Raw genomic sequence first — 21,045 nt, forward strand, 5'->3', positions numbered from 1 at the left:
AAATAGTGAATCTACTCAGCAGAAGATTTGACTGTCATCGCACCCTAAAAATAATGCAAAACAATATAATTAAAGTGGCAGCCAGGTGGCACAGCGAGACATTTTTTTGCTCGCGTTTTCCGTCTACGTTTAACGCCTCGCGACTAAATAACGGGCGTCATTGTAAGCGTGCACACCAACGTGCAAAACGGCAGGCGCAAAAGCGTCATTTTGAAAAAAACGCCTCATGCTCGTTTTTTTTTGGTTTTGACGCACCGCGTCCAAATCTTCTCCACCAATCAGATCGCCACTTTAGCTCACGTGCACGAGGCTGCTGAAGTTACAGTAAACAGCACTTGGAGGCGAAACTGTCAATGCAAGCGAACATTGAGGAAGATCCCCAGAGGCGATGTGAAAAGCGCTTGGGTTTGAATACTGAAAAACGTCTCGTAAAACGCTGACGATAAACACAAACGAAAAGCGTCCCGGTGTGTAGGAGCCTTCACAGCAAGAAGGTCGCAGGTTCGAGCCCCAGCTGGGTCAGTTGACATTTCTGTGTCGAGTTTGCATGTTCAGCAGGATGGGTTGCAGCTGGAAGAACATCAGCTGTGTTAAACATTTGCTGGATAAGTTGGCGGTTCATTCCGCTGTGGCAACCTCAGATTACAAAATGGACTAAGCTGAAAACAAAATGAATAAATAACTGAATATAACTAAAGCAATCTCCGATGCACAGAGCGAGAGCGCTTCGTCCTAACTAAACAGTAGCGTGCTCAGGCTCGGAAGGTAAAATTCAGTGTGAGTGCTGGCCGAGGGGGAGATGGAGAGAGACAATCGCACTGGGGAAGGATTCCAAAATGTCCTTGCTGCAACCCGCAGCTTGATGACATAGATGATCGTCAACTACGTAGGGCTTAGGGTAAGGGAGGTATGGGCGATCGTTCTTGTATCGCCCACTAAAGTAACGCCCATGCTACTGTGAGGGTTGGGTTTAGGGTAGGGGGAAGACTAGGTAATCGTCAACTATGTAGTGGACCTTGTACTTGAGCCTGCTCATATATTATGCAAATAAATTATGTTTTTTCATACTTTAGTCAAAAACTAACATCACCTTTAACATGCTTAATGTGTTCTACTTTACTCTGTTTCCCAATGCATAAACCATGTAAAATCATTGTTAATTAACTTAAAGGGGACCTGTTGTGTCTCTTTTTACAAGATGTAAAATAAGTCTTCGATGTTCCTTGAGTGTTTATGTGAAGTTTCAGCTTAAAATGCCACACAAATAATGTTTTATAACTCTCTGAAACTGACCCTTTTAGGCTTTAATTGTCTGTCACTTTAAATTCAAATGAGATTGTGCTCTTTTCAGAAGAGGGCGGAGCTACAAATGCCTGTGTGTCAGCATAGTGGCAGATTCAAAAACACACAAACTTCTAAGCTACTGAGGGAGAGATGGTGACTAGTGGGCGGGGCATTTCCCATGACATGTACAAAGGGAGAATGTCAATCAAAGTGCTTCTGCAGACTGCTTTTATCAAGTCTGATTATAAAAATAAAAACCAAATAAATGTTTACCATTAGAAGCTCGACATATATTTACACACTACTGACATGCAACTGTGTTTAAGCACCTTATAAAACTGCCTGCTTTTTTGTAAGTTTAAAGTGGAACTGTTTTAACACGCAATGCTTTAAATAAGTGCAGTAATTGTATTTCTACCAAAACTATGGACACACTGAAATGAGTCTATTAAGTATCTAACATTTATTTTCCATCTTTTATTTGCAATGAATTAATTGAGTGAGTGATGTTGTGTAATTGTGTGCGTGCCTCACATGATTGTCTCTTTCTATCTCGCCGTGGATTCTTATTGCTGAAACCACCGAGGCAAGAAAATGAACAGGGTCCAATTTTCTCCCTGCAAAGTTAAATTGGACAGCAGACTAAATGAGGCTGCGCTGGTAGAAAATCCAAAACAAAGCTGTCAGTCTCTGGCTTCATGTTATGAATCTTATTTAATTTGTTTTTTTAAACCAGAGAAAGACTAAGTATAAGGAAAATATGTTTCGCTTTCAGCACATCAGCAGTCCTGGCGAACCAAAAGTAATGACGCCACTAACTATATTTAGAGTTCTCGTTTCAGCTCATTTCACAAATCACTGTAGCTTTTTCAGCACCACAAGCAATAGTGTACCACAACGCAATCATTCATTTGCATATTCATGTGCATATGTATTTTTCTGACAATGTTAAAATGTTCTTATTGCTGACAAATAGTTACAATTATGTAAACCGACATACAGTGCAATAAAAGCACACATAATAATCAAGCTTGATGTCTGTGCAGTTTCGGTATAGGCTTCAAGAGTTCACCCTTAGCTGATGATTGATTATAAAGCTTGTTTGGCATGTTGTCCTGGGAGAGAGCCCTGAGCTCATAACATCCTCGAGCATGGGGCTCCCTCCCATTTGCAAGGCGAGAGGGGAGTTTGAGCTCAGGTAGATCTGGAGAACTCCCCTGCTGTAGTAGCTAATGAACAGATAGTGATCGCTCTTAGGAGATAGCTACTTACTAGGAGCATGTCTATGGTGCTGATTTGGATTAGTCAATTAACTTAAGTTGCAAGTTTTTGGATGGTGGGAGGAAACCGGAGAACCCGGGGGAAACCTACTTGAGCACGGGGAGAATGTGTAAACTGCACAGAAATGTCGGCTGGCTTGGTAAGGACTAGAACCAGTGACGTTCTTGCTGTGAGGCAACAGTGCTAACCACTGGGCCACCGTGCCACCCATCTAGGAAGGGAGGAGGATTAGGAGTGGAAGGGGGAATTCTTCAAAACGAAGATGACCATGGTATGGAGCTTAGGCTGTTAATAGTGGCTTAGCAATCATCTGGTGAATCCGCAACCATAAGCATGTGATCCTCTCGAAGTTAGTTTATACATAAACTTCACATAAACCAAGCAAGTCTTGGAGTAATCATGTAAAATAATTCATAATCTAATCAACAGCAAGCTGAGATGCTTATTGGATAAGCATCATTTCAAATACATTTTTGCAAAGATTTAAAAACATATTCAACCCAGGCTCAATCCGAAAATGTGGCCCTATATACATTTCTGGAGCGCGCCAAATATGTTCCAGGAGGTACGTTTTTTTGCAGTGTTTTTTTTTTTTAATCCACCAGATTAAACCGCTGTACACTTTTTCAGATCTCAGATTTCTCTTGTGAGTGCCATTCGCACTTGCGGTTCTCCTTTAAATCCACCAGAGGCCGCTGACGACTGACTGACTGATCGATCCCCCAACACTAAACCCAACCATTAGTGTTTTAAAAAGCACTGACAGACCAGCACCCACCCGCTTCCCTAAACCCCACCAACAGGGTTTTACAAAGCAATCCAGAAAAAGAAAAGCCCCTTTATTTTTACTAGGTTTTCAGATTTTACCACATTCTCACCCTGTTGCTTACTTATTTCAGTCTTATCTGCTTTCTGGAAATGAACCATGTCTTCATGGTCAACTCCGTTCTGCGTCTCAAATTCTTTGACACATGCGGTGAGCTTCCAGACAAACTGGTAATATCAAAAAAAGCCGTCCACACAAAGGTAAGCGGTTAGCTGCTAGCTCCAACAAGGAATGGCAGCATACTGCCCTGCAGCGTCTGTTTTAAAGACAAAATGCAGCCATATGTACCTCTGGCTACATACTTTGCGATCTCCAGAAATGTATATAGGGTTACATTTTCAGAATGAGCCTGTGTTGAACATATCAGCACATATATAGTACTTCACTGCAGTTTCCAGCTGAAATAAAGCAGTAGTACTTTTATTCCTGTTCACAATGATTAGCATTATTAATTAATACATGAGACTTTTTTTTTTACCTCAAAGCATGTATTGTGTTTCAGACTCTTATTTTGACATTCATTCTACTAGTCCTGGGGTCTGTTCTTCGTACCTCGTTTAAATGATCTAAGATTATTTGGCAGATCCCGGATCTTTTAATCTTGATAACTGATCTCTCGCTAATTTGGTTCTTCAAACAAGTTTGCGAATCAGATTAGAATGTCTGGATAAACTGATCTGAGATCGCTGCGTGTGTTGTGAAGGACAGATCTATCGATCCTCGAAATCATGATCAGCAATGCAACGATTGGCTGATGGCACGGCTGCGTAATGACATCATCTGATTAATATTCAATTATCCATGTGAGCAAATTACATCAAATTAGCAGTAAACGGTTTGTTAAATATGACACGCAATAACCTTCCACATGTGTTGTGAGCTGCAGGCTTTACACTTTCATGTGTCGAGAGTAATCATCATGTATTTCAATGCATATCAGTGTATTTAGTTCCACATTTAGAAAAGATTTTCTTTATTATAGTAGCCGTTTTTAATCGGTGTAAAGAATAACTGGTTGTTTACAAAAGCGTTTTCATATTGGTAAAGGCGTCTGCAACTTTTGTGAAGCATCAAATCACCGTCATATTAACTATCAAAACATGTTTATGACTGCATAAATGTATTATTGCTTTAAAAAAAGTCACATATTGTGCATTTCTATTATACACAATTTGTACTAAAGCGATCTAAAAAGTTCATATCAATAAGGTTTCTCTTTCGAGGGTGCAGATTGCATACGTTTTATTAATATGTATAACTTTATTTATTTTATTAATGACTATAACTTTATATATATATAGTTAAAAAATATCTACCAATTTCCCAAATGTATATAACTACTACTGTAAGAAAATATCAGAATTAATACTTTCTGTATTATCTTTGCTTGAACTGAGCCGATCTAATCCTGTTTCTATGAATTTAAACCTGCTCCCGATCAGGTTTGACCGAGCAGAACTGTTGCTATGACAACAACTCTCGGATCAGCTTTGAAGAACGAAACGATCCTGGATTGTGTCAAATCGTCAATATCCAAATCCAGCTAACTGAGTAATCCACGTACAAAGAACGGACCCCTGATTTCTCACTTTGTTTCTGTTTACTTTTAGTGCACAGGATTCTGAATATGTCCTGATTTGTTTTCTATACCTAATGATTATGTTCACCTGTGTCTTGTTTAGCTTCTTATCAAGACTGTTTTGTAGACGCATAAAGAGTGCCTGAACGCCAGCCAGAATATTGCTCAGCCATCACATTACTTCGCTTACCCCGTTGGCAGATTATGTAGCTTGTTTTAAGACTGAACTCACTACCTTTAGCATATTATTTCTGATATTTTTGCTTGTCTAGAAAGTGCTTCATCCTTTACGAATTTTTAGATATTTGGACTAGACACTAAGTAAGAATCTAAGTAAGGACACTGCACTGTAACCCATCCAAGATTGATAAATGTTTTAGTTTATTCTCTTTTTCCCCTCACACCACTCTCTAAACTAGCTCATTGTCTTTATCCTGCTACAGTTCTTTCCAATAGACGTAACATATGAGAAACAATTAGCCCTCAGTACTGTAGGCTTACTCTCAGACCAGCTTTGTAAGCACTTCTGCTCTCTCGTTCCTTCTTAATTACCCATTATCAGCTTTTTTTTCCCTCCCTTAGCAATTAATGGTGTTCAGTGGAGCCTCAGCTAAACTACAGCACACAGAAACACTAGCTAACTCACATCAAGCATGCACTTTTCACTTGATGGGGAAACTTTTAAGATGCAGAGTTGCTGCATAAAATTGTGCTGCCGGAAAGAAGTTATAGCAATATATTTTCAATGAGGGAGAAGAGGAATAAGGTGAAGGCACAATTCCATGTAACTACTAGAGTGAGTGATAAAGAAGTGCACCACGACAAATAGGGGACACCTGTCTGTATTCACTACAATATGCATTACGAATGCCAGACTCTACCAAAAACCTCAATTACACTTCAAGCAAACATATTTCTGTAACACTTTACAGTACTTGATTGATGGTGTAGTAATACTATGTAAATGACACGTTACTTCATTAGAAAAAAAATTATGAGTTAAAGCAAGTGCTAATCATGTACTAACTTTAACTACAGTATGAGTCATATGATGGTCAGTTGACATTTCTCTGTGGATTTTGCATTTGGGTTTCCTCCTGGTGCTCTGGTTTCAAGGACATGGTATACAGGTGAATTGGGTAAGCTAAATTTGTCCGTAGTGTATGAGTGTGAATGAGTTTGTTTTCCAGAGATGGATTGAAGCTGGAAGGGCATCCACTGTGTGAAACATGTGCTGGATAAGTTGGCGGTTCATTCCGCTGTGGCGACCCCAGATTAATAAAGGCACTAAGGCAAAAAAAAAATAAAGAATAAATGATGAGTCACATGAGTTCATGTGTGAATAATAGCCTTTATTCGTCATTTATAAGGCATTTATAAAGCATGAATAGTCCTCACTTTAGATTAGGTCACAAAACTGCATGAAGTTGAGTTAATAAAGCAATTATTAACATATCTGATAACTATTAGTATATGTCTGAATAATAAGATATATAAACGTTGATTTCATTAATTTATTAATCATTTACTAACTCATTCTGAATGATCCTAAAAACCCTCAACAACTCATGAATACAAGCAGTTTGTAAATAATTCGATACTTAATTTAGTAATGAAAAGTAAATCATTAACAGAGTATGAAAATACAATCATTAAGCACATTATATAGACGCTTATAAGTCAAGAAGGGAGCATTCGTAGCTGCAGTTATAAACTGCTTACTAACACATATTATTGTAGAGTTAATGCTTAACAGATAATGAGTTCACTATTTGCTAATGCTTAATAAATGATTTATAGTATGTAGTTATTATAAAGTGTTACCGAAGTGTTCTGTCTACATCAAAATGGTTTAAACAAAGAAGTTCATGAGCTTTTTAATCAAAAAGGTGAACTGAAGCTCAGTGTTTTTTTTTTGTTTTTTTTTTTTGCCTATTTTGTAGTATTATTTATATTTGGCTGTTTAAGCACAGAAGTTCCTTTTAAGAGTTTTAATTTCAAAACTTTAAACATACGATCAAACGTTCAAATCTGCTCTGTGTGCTTATGAATGGAAAAAAGAGGCACTCAGTCTATTGGTTCGGATGAAATACACTTTTTCTACATAACATGCAAACTCTGGTTATTTATGGTAAGTTAGAAATCCTCTGATTGGATAATCGATCATGAGCTGATCCTGGAACAGCTGAGGACAATCATCAGCATATGATCCTCCTTTGAGTCGCCTTAACTTATTGGGTTTTACAGTACTCCGTTGGTTTGAGTTTCTAATTTACTGGGTTTTACTGTGCTCAAATTTACTCAAATGGATTAAGTTCACTGTACTCATTTGGATTTGTTTTTGAATTAAAATGGTTTGTAGTAATCGATTTCCTCAAATGGTTTGAGTTACCTTCACTTTTTGGGTTTTACAGTGTATGTTTTAGTGAAATATAGTCAATATGTGACGTTTGCTTCATTTGGTAGGCACATTGACCTGCTTGTTTATCTTCTAATTGGGTTTGACTGCTTGCAGCATAACTTTCTTCTGTTTGAGGAAAGTTGTTGACATTTCTCACTTCTCAATCAATATTCAATTTCAGTTGGGTCAGAGCAAAGCTGAGCTATGTCTGTATACCAGCGGCTCTGTTGCAATCCTCTACTGCTCCTTTAACTCCACTTATAAAAATCACTCTTCTTCAGAAACTTTGCATTTTCCTTTTAAATACATGTATTAATTCTTGCAAATGAAAGAACTTTATATTGCCACATATCAGTTGAGTCTCATTACATTTGCAGACTTTCTAAAAGTGATACCGCTTACTAATAGGCCCATTTTCCAGCATACAACAGAGATATTTATTTCCCCAGAGTTAGAAATAAACAGCGATCATGATCGTTTGACTGTGAATTTATGAAGTCCATTTCAGCAATGCTAGTTTGTGATCACAACGCTGCTGTTCAAAGAAGCTGTTTCTCATTTCACCGTCTTAAAGTACTGCACCAAAACTGTTTATTTGTCAGATAGGAGGAATATCTCATTAAAAAAGCAAAACAACATTATTATATTCTGGCACAGAAAACTGTAAGTGAATGTCAGGGTGAAAATGCAACAAAAAATATAATGTGACCCCAATATCAAAGAAACTAAAACAGTAAAATACAAAATCAAGTCAGAAAAATAATCACAAAATAATCAAGACAAAAAGAAAAAGACAAGGAGAGAGAGAAAAGAAACTCCTCTTAAAACTACACTGTAAAAAATGCAGGGTTCCACACAATTCATTTATGTTGTCCCAACACACATGGATTAATTTAACTTGACACATTTAAGCAGATTGAACATGAAACAATTAAGCTGTCCCCCCCCAAAAAATAGTAAAGAATTGTGTTGTGTTAGCTCATTTTAAATTAGGCGTTCCTAAACATTTTAGCTTGAGACCCCCAAAATAACAATTCCAGTGACTTGCGACCCCCTCTATCTTCGGAGATTATAAACATACAAACATTGCAAAAAACGGTGCTCACACACCAGTACTAACTACTGCATATAAACGAGCTTATTGACAACACAAAAAAGCGCAACAGTCTAACAACCATATCATTTGTATAGTCATTTGTTTAGTATTTCATATTAACCTCACTTAATGAGACTGGTGGGCACAATGTTTACAGCACAAGACTATTCTCGGTTTAGCTTTGGAGACCGCCATATGGAGATCGTCCTCTATGTTCTGTCGTGGCTTTATTTTAATGTATGTGAGTGCCGTAAAGGTGTCAAAGTTTATTATTGCATCGTAAAATCAATCTTCTGCAACTAACACTAATGCTGGGTCATTAATCTAGCATAATAACCCCAGGGGTCACAATCTAATGGAAAAAAAAAAACAATTAAAGGCAGATGATTTTATATTTGCATGTTATTTTTTTATGTAACTATTAAATACTATTTTTATCTTCAGAAAGTTATAAATAAAACATAGCAATTCTTATAGTTCAATAACCTACAGTTTAAGTCAGAATTATTACCCCCCCCCTGTTCATTTTTTCCCTAATTTCTGTTCAATGGAGAGCCAATTGTTTCAGCACATTTCTGCACATAATAGTTTTTATAACTCATCTCTAATAACTGATTTATTTTATCTTTACCATGATGACAGTAAATAATATTAGACTAGATATTCTTCAAGACACTATATTCAGCTTAAAGTGACATGTAAAGGCTTCACTAGGTTAACATTAACTAGGTAGGTTAGGGTAATTAGACAAGTTTTTGTATAACGATGGTTTGTTCTGTAGACTATTAGGGAAAAAATATAGTTTAAAGGGGCTACTAATATTAACCTTAAAATAGAGTTAAAAAAAATTAAAAGCTGCTTTTATTCTAACTGAAATAAAGTAAATAAGACTCCAGAAGAAAAATTATTATCAGACATACTGTGAAAATTCTCTTTTAAACAATAATAAATAAAAAAAAAATAATAAAAAAAAAATCAAAGTGGGGCGAATATTTCTGATTTTATTGTCTTACGACCCCCACTTTGCAAGCCACTGTTTTAAATAAGTAGTTTCAGCAAGCAGCAGCAAAATATTTTTAAACTCATAGCACTGGAAGACTTCCCAATATTTACATTTATGTTGTTATTCCAATTTATAAGACTTTTATTAATTCATAATAATTGACCTGACCTAAAATACAGCAACACAATGCTAGGAAAAAGCAGCAAACATAAAATATCAACAATTAAACAGCAAAGCAGAAATCTGCATAGAGTCCTGCCGTGCTGCATGGCTGATCTGCATTCATTACAGTATTTTATGCACAGCCTGCTCAAAGAATGAATCATCTTCGTCAGAAATGTAGAAAAGAATTCACTAAAAAAGCGTTTGTTAATATTTGAGTGCTCACTGTTTATGTTCAAAGCATTTCCAATGAATTTATGAAGAAGAAAAAAACAGGGAGGAAAGGCATCTGATGAGATGCAGAGACGTTGTGAAATTATAACTCTGAATTATACATGGTGAATATTATAATAAAATCTGCAACCGTACCTTTATGCAAACATTTAATCAGGGGGAATGAAAGTTAACTAAAATGATTACACGTAAATGTCAAATGATGTTGATATTTGTTTGATTTTAGGTTGTATTAGAAATTGACTAAAACTCTACATCGAGCCAACATCTTAAACCAATGTCATATTGACGTCAAACACTGAAATTTATTCATCATTTATTCGTCGATCAACAAAAAGAAAAAAGTTTGACCATCATTTTTTTACACCCTGGATAATTACGATCACAGTCCAAACACATGCGCTATAGGTGAATTAAATAAAATAAATTGGCCCTAGTGTAAAAGTGTGTGTAAACGAAGGTGTGTATGGGTCTTTCCAAGTACTGGGTTGCAGCTGGAGGGGCATCCGCTGTGTAAAACATATGCTGGACTAGTTGGCAGTTCATTCCACTGTGGCAACCCCTGATAAGTAAGGGACTAAGGAATTTCTAAATGTGACTCACACAGGTGAGTGGGCTTGACAAACCACCTGTAAAAACTCTTCTCTCCATATGCACTAGACACTTTACCTTAACTCAATCCGACTCAATGAGGGAAAACAATGTGAATGTACCACAGAAACATGTTTTCTTCAATACCTCGTTTGCACAATATTGTTCCGTCTTCTTAAAAAGTGCTTATATAGTCTGTCTAAGGTGTATAGTTAAGGATTTATAGTACATGTAGTAGTAAGTATAGTTAGATTACAGCTCCTGTATTTTAGTCATGTATAGGTTTAAAAGAGTGCTTACATCCAGTGTTGTTCATATTTATTCATTCATTCGTTTTCCTTCAGCTTCGCTTTATTTATCAGGGGTCACCACAGCATAATGAACCACCAACTTATCCAGCATATGTTGAACACTGCGGACGCCCTTCCATGCTGCATCTCAGTATTTCCATACACACTCATTCACACACATACACTACGAACAATTTAGTTTATTCAATTCCCCTATAGCGCATGTGTTTGGACTGTGGAGGAAACCGGAGCACCCGGAGAAAACCCACAGCAACAGAGGGAGAACATGCAAACTCCACACAGAAACACCAACTGTTTCTGTATGGTAATAATCTCCCACTGACCCCAGACTTCTTGCTGTGAGGCGACAGTGCTAACCACTAAGCCATCGTTTCGCTCCCTGTTCATATTAATGATCATGTTTATTCATGTAGCATTGTTATCCTGGGAGACAAAACATTTCATTCCACTTAATGTCCACACGTATAGCCACATGACAATAATAACGCTCTTGAACTTGACCAGAAAGATGGAAAACCACAAACAAATTGCATCTCCTCACTTCAGAACAAAACAAAAGCCTCAAATGAATGTTTGATTGCGGATGGTTCTCAGCAGAGGGTTCCTGAGCGGAGACTGTCCTACATTCTCTTACGGAGTAAAGTTTATAGATTTTTAATAGACTTTACTTATTAATTCTGAGTCTGCTTCTGAAGGCTTGCTTCTTCATCTGTCCAGACTACGGAGAGGAGAAGATTCACATACAGATATTTTATTTTAAGCTGCAATAACAAGCCAATTTGACTTTATTATTATTAATATCTTTGCAGTGTAGCAATAGCAAACTGTGGCGTGGCCAAGAGCCGTGGGAACGGAATGAGGCCACGCGTAAGTGGATGCACCTGTGGTGCGCACCGGCCTCGAATCCCACGAAAGGAGCTCTGGATTATAAGAGGAGGAACGATGGCAGAGGAAGCCGAGAGAGGACCGGGCCCGGGCATATTGTTTTACTTTTGCTTTTTGGTTTAGACTCCAGTTGCCGTCACTGCCGTCACTCCTGTGCCGTCACTGTTATTAATAAATAATTTAAAACTGCGTCGGTTCTCCGCCTCCTTCCCACAAAACGAACTTTACTACACAAACCCATACACAATTTTATTTAACTTTTTACTGAACTTTGTTTTATCTACCTACCTATACTGGATAAATGTGTCTAATTTAGTTTGTGTTCTTTGGTGATCTTAAGGTGTTTGTGAGTTACTTAAACAGTTAAAAAAGGTGACTTAATCAACAACCGTCATGCTATAGTTAAACACGTTAAGAGATTCACTGAAAAATTCTGCGCTCGCTAACGTTAACTTACATTATGCTCACAATCCTCTGCCCGTTCTTAATTTAGATTCTGTAAAATGTCCAAGAAACACAGCGAAAATGGACCTCATTAAGTTTCAACCTTTTTTTACAGCTCATGACGGACATTTCTCAAAGAGGGAATAACAAATATCTTACCTGAGACGGTGTGTGGGAGCTCGAGTGCCCAGCTAGTGCACGGTTGTGATGAATGGCTCTTGCTTGTTTAAGGACAGTGATGACGAAATTTTGCCAGTGGAGTGTCGTTGTTTGATTCGTACCTGTAATCAAGTCTTCGTGAAACTGTACTTCTTGTTTGTAAAGTACACTCATCGAAAATTCATCAGTCCTATACAAACAAACAAAGACAATGTCATGTCTGTGTCTGTTCTAATCGCAGATTTTGGAATTGTACCCTTGTAAAATTACGAGTACGCTCCGTTTTCCTTTGTGATTTTATAATTACAGATGCGTGAATTTTGATTTACGCACGTAATATTTATGAGTGATTTTATTCCATAACTTTTTACTGAACTGTTCCATGCATATGTCCTTTGGTGTGGCAAACAAAACATATGAAAAGCAACACTTAATAATGTACAAATATAGTGAGAGCAATTTATCTTCATTGATGGACATTTATCTTCACATAGTGCTGTTTGTTTTATATGAAATTCTGAATTCTATTTGTTTTTTCTTCAGGATTTGTCAGAGTTGTTTTTATTATACAGGCATGTATGTCAGATCAGAAAACAAAACAAAACAACTACAACATTTTGTAATTTAATACATTTGTTGAAGTAAAAAACACATATCTATAATACCCCTATAATATTTCTAAAGTTAAGCAATGATAAGATTTCAGCTTCTCTGCACGAAACACAGTTTGACGGACAGCTAATTCGCTTATCCTTCTCTGACTTCTTAATTAAGTGTCTTGTCACTGCCAGCATCTGTCATCGGTTTACAGTGTATTAATTAGTTTGTTTATCATGCAGCAGGAATGACAATATGACAGAGCAAAAACATTAATCACTGCACTGCTGTGACGGGTCAGATTTCTGAACGGGCCTCCTGTCCACATGAGAACATGTCAATGAAAAATCCTGTCAGAGATACAGCCATTCAATACAATTCACCTTTATTTCTCTTGCGCTTTTACAATGTTGATTGTGTCAAAGCAGCATCACATTGAAGTTCGGTCACACTTTATATTAAGTGTCCTTAACTAATATGTACTTACACAAGAATAATTAGTTTGTTACAATGTACTTAATGTGTAAATACATGTGTACTTATGCTTAATTAAATACATGTATGTAATTACATCTGTAATTAACTTTTGTAATTACATTTGTAAATACACTGTTGACCATCCCTTACACCTTAACCCACCCTTAAACCTACCCATACCACCAAACCTGTCCATAACCCACCCTCTATCCCAACTCAAAAGCATCACAAGTGTTCTCAAATACATTATAAACACAGTAAGTACATTGTATTTATTTTTTGAGGTAAGTACATAGTAGTTAAGGACACTTAATATAAAGTGGGACCGAACTTCAACCTGAAGTTCTAGTAAATTGAAACTGTGTCAGTCCAGGTTTCAGAGTTGAAGTTCAGTCTATTTCAGTACTATTTTATAACATATTATAGGCCTATATAATATAATAAACCAGCATGTTATGCTTACATATTAATACAAATATGTGACTCTGAATCCCAAAACCATAGAAACTGAGATTAAAGAATCATCACTGAAAAAAGTGTTGCATGCAGAACTGTCGCAAACAATTTATTTGTGTTAAATTTAAACAATCAAATTACGTTTAATAATGTTCAGCTAAATTTGTTTGTTTACATTTTACACAAATACATTGTTTACAACCACTTAACGTAACAGAATTGAGTAAATCCAAGGAATCATCTCTGAATAATTTTTTTCAGGAAAACTGAATGAACAAGCTTTCCAATGATGTATGTTATTTTTTAGGAGAGGATAATATTTGACTGATATACAACTATTGAAAATCTGGAATTACCTTTAAAGTTGTACAGATTAAAAAGGGCCCGTTATGCCTCTTTATATGAGATGTAAAATAAGTCTCTGATGTCCCTAGAGTGTGTATGTAAAGTTTCAGCTGGAAATACCTCTCTGAGAACTCTCTGAAACTGACCATTTTAGGCTTTTTCCTAATTGTGCTGTTTTGGTGACTGTCGCTTTAAATTCAAATGAGATTGTGCTCTTTTCAGAAGAGGGCGGAGATACAAAAATTTAAGTCCTATGCTAATGAGGGGGAGACAGTCAACAGTGGGCGGAGCTTTCCCCCTCTGATGACATGTACAAAGGGAGAATGTCAATCAAAGTGTTTCTACAGACTGATTTTATCAAGTCTGACAATAAATAAAAAAAAAAATAATATATATATATATCATTATTATTATTATTATTATTAATTAATTAATAATATTTGACCATGATAAGCTGGTTATATTCACACACTGTTGCCACAGAACTGTGTTTGAAGCCCTTATAAAAGTTTTTTTTTTTTATATATAGATGCAGTAGGAAATGTAAAAAATGTTATTATGGTACAATAACTTTATATATATATATATATATATATATATATATATATATATATATATATATATATATATATATATATATATATATATATATATATATATATATATATATATATATATATATATATATATATATATATATATAATCTTTTGTTTTTACAGCTCTGCCAATGAGAGCGGTTCAGCTCAAGTGCATCAAAAGAAAAGCAAAGGGCAAGGGGGCGGGGCTTGTAAGATATTAGAGAGCATTTGATTGGTCAGAAGATTTAATTAGAAACTGAAGTATGATGTGACATCAAAAAATATCATTGATGCATTTAAGTGAGGATGAGAAACTGCAAGCTTTGGATGGTTATATCAGGTTTATTTCTTCGATTTTACTGAAATAGTACAATAGAAATCTCCTGAGGTTGAGAAAGAGGACATGTGATAAAGGACCCAGGACAACCTTTGATATATTTTTTGGCCTCTTCCCTGCTGAGCCTAGAAGTTTTCCCATCTTGTATGGCAAAGTAAAAATAAACATTTAGATGTGGCTGCTCACGAGGTTTTGTTCCCTGATAGAGAGGTGTGGTTTAAGCAAACAAAGTCTACTCTCCTCTTTGTTACAACTCCAACCAGGGCTTAATATGTTGCGGAACAAGCCAGATCTGGAACCTTTGAAAACTGATCCGGCACCTCATTTTACAGATCCCCCTCCTCACATGCATCCCGCCCAGCACCGCCTCACCCGCTCTTTACTTTCTTCTGCGACTCTCTTCTCTTCACTTTTGTCTGCAGAACCAATTTTATGAATAATCATTTCAGTCAGATAAAATTTAATTATAATAATTTCTCCAGAAGCACCCGAAAGACAAGAACCCCTTCAACCATGTCATTGGATTCCTTGTTTGCGCCAGTGGGTGGAACCTTACATCAGGGGTGTCCAAACTTGGTCCTGGAGGGCCGGTGTCCTGCATATTGTAGTATCAACCCCAAATAAAAACACCTGAACGAGCTAATCAAGCTCTTTCTAGGTATACGAGATTTCCAGGCAGGTGTATTAGAGGAAGTTGGAGCTAAACTATGCAGGACAGCGGCCCTCCAGGACCGAGTTTGGACACTCCTGCCTTACATTGTCACTGTATTGAAACACACTCGCTTAGAGAGTATCCTTAAAACTAACATCTAAAGTGTTAGTAAGGTGTTGTCTAAAAAAAAAACCCTATTATTTTGATTTTACAGGGACTGGTTTTGTGGTCAAGGGCCACCTATCCTTATTTCTTGTTGCTGTATTAATATAAATAAGCCGTTTATTTTGCAGTGAAATGTAACCTGCATGTTTTTGAGGTCCAACCCCACAGTGACTGATGGTGCTTTTCATAAATCCTCCTCTTAATTGTTTTTACTGATTTGGCTTAAAACAGGTCTGTTGATAGCAGTAATGTTTTAAATGACAGAGGCCTGCGGGGATTTATTTTGTTGTAAATATGCTTTGATGAAGCCGGCTGTTCAAGCTTCAAATGTACGGCACTAATTCAGCCGAATGTCTTTGGAGTGGCTCGCTCTGATTAATACGGCTTCAGTTTAGAGAAAAGCTCTTAGTTTGATTAAAACGGAGAGGAAAAGGAAACAAAGTCAATCTGGGTTGCAATTTTGCTTTGTTTCATGAGTTCTTGGAAAAGAAGCAGCTTTTAATTTCATCGTTGTAATTACATTTACATTTACATTTAGTCATTTAGCAGACGCTTTTATCCAAAGCGACTTACAAATGAGGACAAGGAAGCAATTTACACAACTAAGAGCAACAATGAATAAGTACTAAAGGCAAGTTTCAGGTCTGTAAAGTCTAAGAAGGGAAGTGTTAGTAGTTTTTTTTTTTTTTTTTTTTTTTTTTTTGTGCAATTAGTGTGATATTCAAAGAGGCAATTGCAGCTTAGGAAGTGAAGTGGAGACTAAATAGTTGAGTTTTTAGTCGTTTCTTGAAAATAGCGAGTGACTCTGCTGATCTGATGCAGTTAGGGAGTTCATTCCACCAACTGGGCAGATTGAGCGTGAGCGTTCGCGAAAGTGATTTTTTCCCTCTTTGGGATGGAACCACGAGGCGACGTTCATTCACAGAACGCAAGTTTCTGGAGGGCACATAGATCTGCAGAAGTGAGTGCAGATAAGAAGGTGCTAGGCCAGAAGTCACTTTGTAGGCAAACATCAGAGTTTTGAATTTGATGCGAGCAGCAACTGGCAGCCAGTGCAAACGGACGAGCAGCGGAGTGACATGTGCTCGTTTAGGTTCATTGAAGACAACTCGTGCTGCTGCATTCTGGAGCAGTTGAAGAGGCTTGATAGAGTTAGCTGGAAGCCCAGCTAGTAGAGAGTTGCAGTAATCCAGTTTGGAGAGAACTGTTTTTTGGAGAGAACTAATTATTGCTTCACAATGTTATCCGAACACTATGTTCCCAAACAAAACCCAACTTTCTTTTCTTCAGAAATGTTCTTGCATTTTTTTATATATGTAGAACAATTAATAATAAACTGCGTTACAACAACCGGTGATTAACTTGCGTGCGATCAATCACAGACGGTTTTTAATTTGCTTTCCATAAGCAATCAGCTGAAGAACAAATATCTCAGTGTTTTCCAGCCCTGTTCCCATACCGCTCCTTAATCTACAAGTAAAATAATTTCAATTTAACACATTACTTTCACAGTAATGTGAATCATTAATATAACATCGCTGCTACTCACACCAAGGTTTAAACAACAGTGAAAGCAATATATAATTTTCATTCATTCACTTTCCTTTGGCTTAGTCTTTTTATTTTAGCAGGGGTCGCCACAGCAGAATGACTTGCCAGCTTATCCAGCATATGTTTTATGCAGTGGATGCCCTCTTAGCTGCAACCCAGTACTGGGAAACACCCAGAGCACCCGGAGGATATCCACGGCAACTTGAGGAGAACATGTAACTGGCCCATCCGGGACTCAAACCAGCAACCTTCTTGCTGTAAGGTGACAGTGCTAACCACTGAGTCATCGTGCCACCCCTAATATATAATTAAAAATGAAATGCACATTTAACTGCTTTGTAGAAATATTTTAGCTTTGTCCAAAGTTTCCTCCATTTTCCGACTTATTTCAGCCGATTATACTATCTCGAAATATCGCAGTGCAATGCCTGATTTAGGACCCAAACGTTCTTCTTCATTCTGAGAACGTGAGGCGCACCACACTGCCTTTTTTGTTGATAAGAAAAAAAACAAGTGTGCTGCGCTTTTTGTGTTGCTAGGCAACCACTGAATCAGCTCCATATTGTGTATTGAGCGCCGCTGTTGATATTGTTATATTTTTTTAAACATTTTTTTATTGTAGAAAAAACACTTGAAATTTAACATTAAAATACACTTTTTTACATTTTCACTCTTCCCCCCACCCTCCCCCAAAGCATCCAGATTCAGTTTAGCTGGTAGATGTATTGTTATACATGGGCTAAGGCAAAGAAAAACATATACTGTATTCCACAAATAAAAATACACATATACATATATCAATCAATTAATCAATCGTGTAAGAGGTATTTGCTTGTGCCATTGTATAGTTATGTTCCAAAAATTGTATGAACAGATTCCAAATTTTATGGCACTCCTTTAATTTTCCCTTTATACTGTAGGTTATTCTTTCCAGTGCAATGTAATGTGTCAAATCTTTTAGCCAGTGATCAATCGATGGACTTTCTGTGTTCTTCCAATAGAGTGCTATCAAACGCCTTGCAATAACAAGACACATATCAATCATTTTAGTTTCATAAACCCAAAAGCGCATATTTCAGGTGTAACTGGAATTGGTTTTAAAATAATTTAGGAGATTAATGTTATTACATTTTGCCTGAAAATCTTAATCACATCACATTCCCATATACAATGAAAGAATGTTCCTTTATGTTTTGAAGCATATATCTGGGATGTTTGGGTAAAACTTGTTTAGTTTTTCAGGCGTGATATAGGTGCGCATTGCCCAGTTATACTGGATCATTTTAAATCTAGTATTTATTGACAAGTTCTGGGCTTTAACACATATTTGGCTCCATTCTAAATCTGTCAGGTCATAATTGTAATATTTAATAATATCGTGATATACGGGATTTGTGACATCATTCATATCTGGATAACTCGAAACAGCGACCGCTAGTCTCTCCTCCATCTCTAAAAGTCTCAATTTGACAACACAAACACTGCCATCACCTTAACAGAAACTATGCCTCTGCTTTTATTTGATTAGACAGTGAAAAAACCACATGAAAACATAGCCCTATATACATTTCTGGAGATCACAAATTGTGTAGCCAGTAGTACATATGGCTGCATTTTGTCTTTAAAATGAATGCTACGAGGCGGTATGACGCTGTTTCATTTTTTGGACGCTTACCAGGGTCAATCGATGCTTTTGAAAACACTATCGGTTGGGTTCAGGGAAAGAGGAGCGTGGGTCAATCAGTCGACAGCAGCATCTGGTGGATTTACATGAGAACAGCAGGTGTGAATGACACTCGCGAGAGAAATCCGAGATCGTAAAAAAAGCGTACACAGTGGCCTCTGATGGATTCGCAAAAACAAAAACTGCAAAAAAACGTACCTCCTGGGATGTATTTGGCGCTCTGCAGATATGTATATAGGAGTACGTTTTCAGAATGAGCCTGGGTTGTATTTACAGCACTTGCCTTAATGCATGCCTGGTACTGTGCAGTTCATTAATAATTACAGCAGCAAATAAATGATGTAAAACAAGCAGCACGAATCATCAAATCCCCTAAATCATAACACAAGTACATATTTTAGAAGCTGCACAGCTCATTCCCAAAACGATTGCTTTGACATTTCTCCATTACTGCCGCACCTATGATTATTACCCACATTACCTGACTCCAGTGTCGCTGACCTCCACTTCTGGTCATCCGGGCTGTAAATTGATCTGTTAGCGCTGCGTTTATTCAGCCTTCCTCTGGTGAAGCTATTCAGAATGATGAAATGGACAAAGAAAAGGACAGCTGTTATTCTTATTACTCCCAGAGCTTTGAGAAGTGAGACAGCAAATCACTCTCATTCCTATACAATTGCATTAGAGGTTACGGATAATTATACCCTCTCCGCCGAGCTGCACACATTTCATAGAAAGATTATGTCCTTTATATTAGAGACCACCTGAAAGCTTCATTCATCAGGCATGGATTGAAACTACAACCACCAGTGATGATTAACAGATCATAATGTGTCATATGTGCATTATGACTGCTTTTGTACATTTCATTTTCTGGCAATATTTGCAAAACAAGCGCTGGAGCAGTACTTTACAGCTGTGAGAAGTGAAACTGACCAACTGAAACTGAGAATGTACAGTTGAAGTCAGAATTATTCATCCGCCTTTGGTTTTTTCTTCTTTTTAAAAATATTTTCCAAATGATGTTTAAAAGAGCAGGGAAATTTTCACAGTATGTCTGATAATATTTTCTAGCTGCAACCCCAGTACTGGGAAACACCCAGAGCATCCGGAGGAAACCCATGGCAACATGAGGAGAACATGTAACTGGCCCATCCGGGACTCAAACCAGCAACCTTCTTGCTGTAAGGTGACAGTGCTAACCACTGAGTCATCGTGCCACCCCTAATATATAATTAAAAATGAAATGCACATTGAAATATCGCAGTGCAATGCCTGATTTAGGACCCAAACGTTCTTTTTCATTCTGAGAACGTGAGGCGCACCACACTGCCTTTTTTGTTGATAAGAAAAAAATCAAGTGTGCTGCGCTTTTTATGTTGCTAGGCAACCACTGAATCAGCTCCATATTGTGTATCGAGCGCCGCTGTTGATATTGTAATATTTTTTTTTTTTACATTTTTTTTATTGTAGAAAAAACACTTGAAATTTAACATTAAAATACAATTTTTTACATTTTCACTCTTCCCCCCTCCCTCCCCCAAAGCATCCAGATTCAGTTTAGCTGGTAGATGTATTGTTATACATGGGCTAAGGCAATCATCATTTAAGGTCATTATTATTTTTAAGCTATTTGTTTTTTCAATAGTCTACAGCAGTGGTCCCCAACCAACGATCCGCGGACCGGTGGAACAATTGGTACCGGGCCACATAAGAAATTATAAATTATTTCTGTAGAAAATATTCCCCCCGCGACTTGGTTTCTTCCACTCACCCCCGCCATCTCACGTGAAATGGACTATGCCAAAATCCACCACAGAGCGGGAAGAATGATCCCTAGAATATGATGGTGGTTGTTAATAGTTATAAAACAGGTATTACAGAGTCCAAATCATTGGTCCAAATCAGCAGAGCATTTAACGATTGTGCATATAACGTTATGTGTG

Source organism: Danio rerio, chromosome 23 (assembly GCF_052040795.2).
Source record: "Danio rerio strain M-AB ecotype USA chromosome 23, GRCz13ab, whole genome shotgun sequence".
NCBI lineage: Eukaryota > Metazoa > Chordata > Actinopteri > Cypriniformes > Danionidae > Danio > Danio rerio.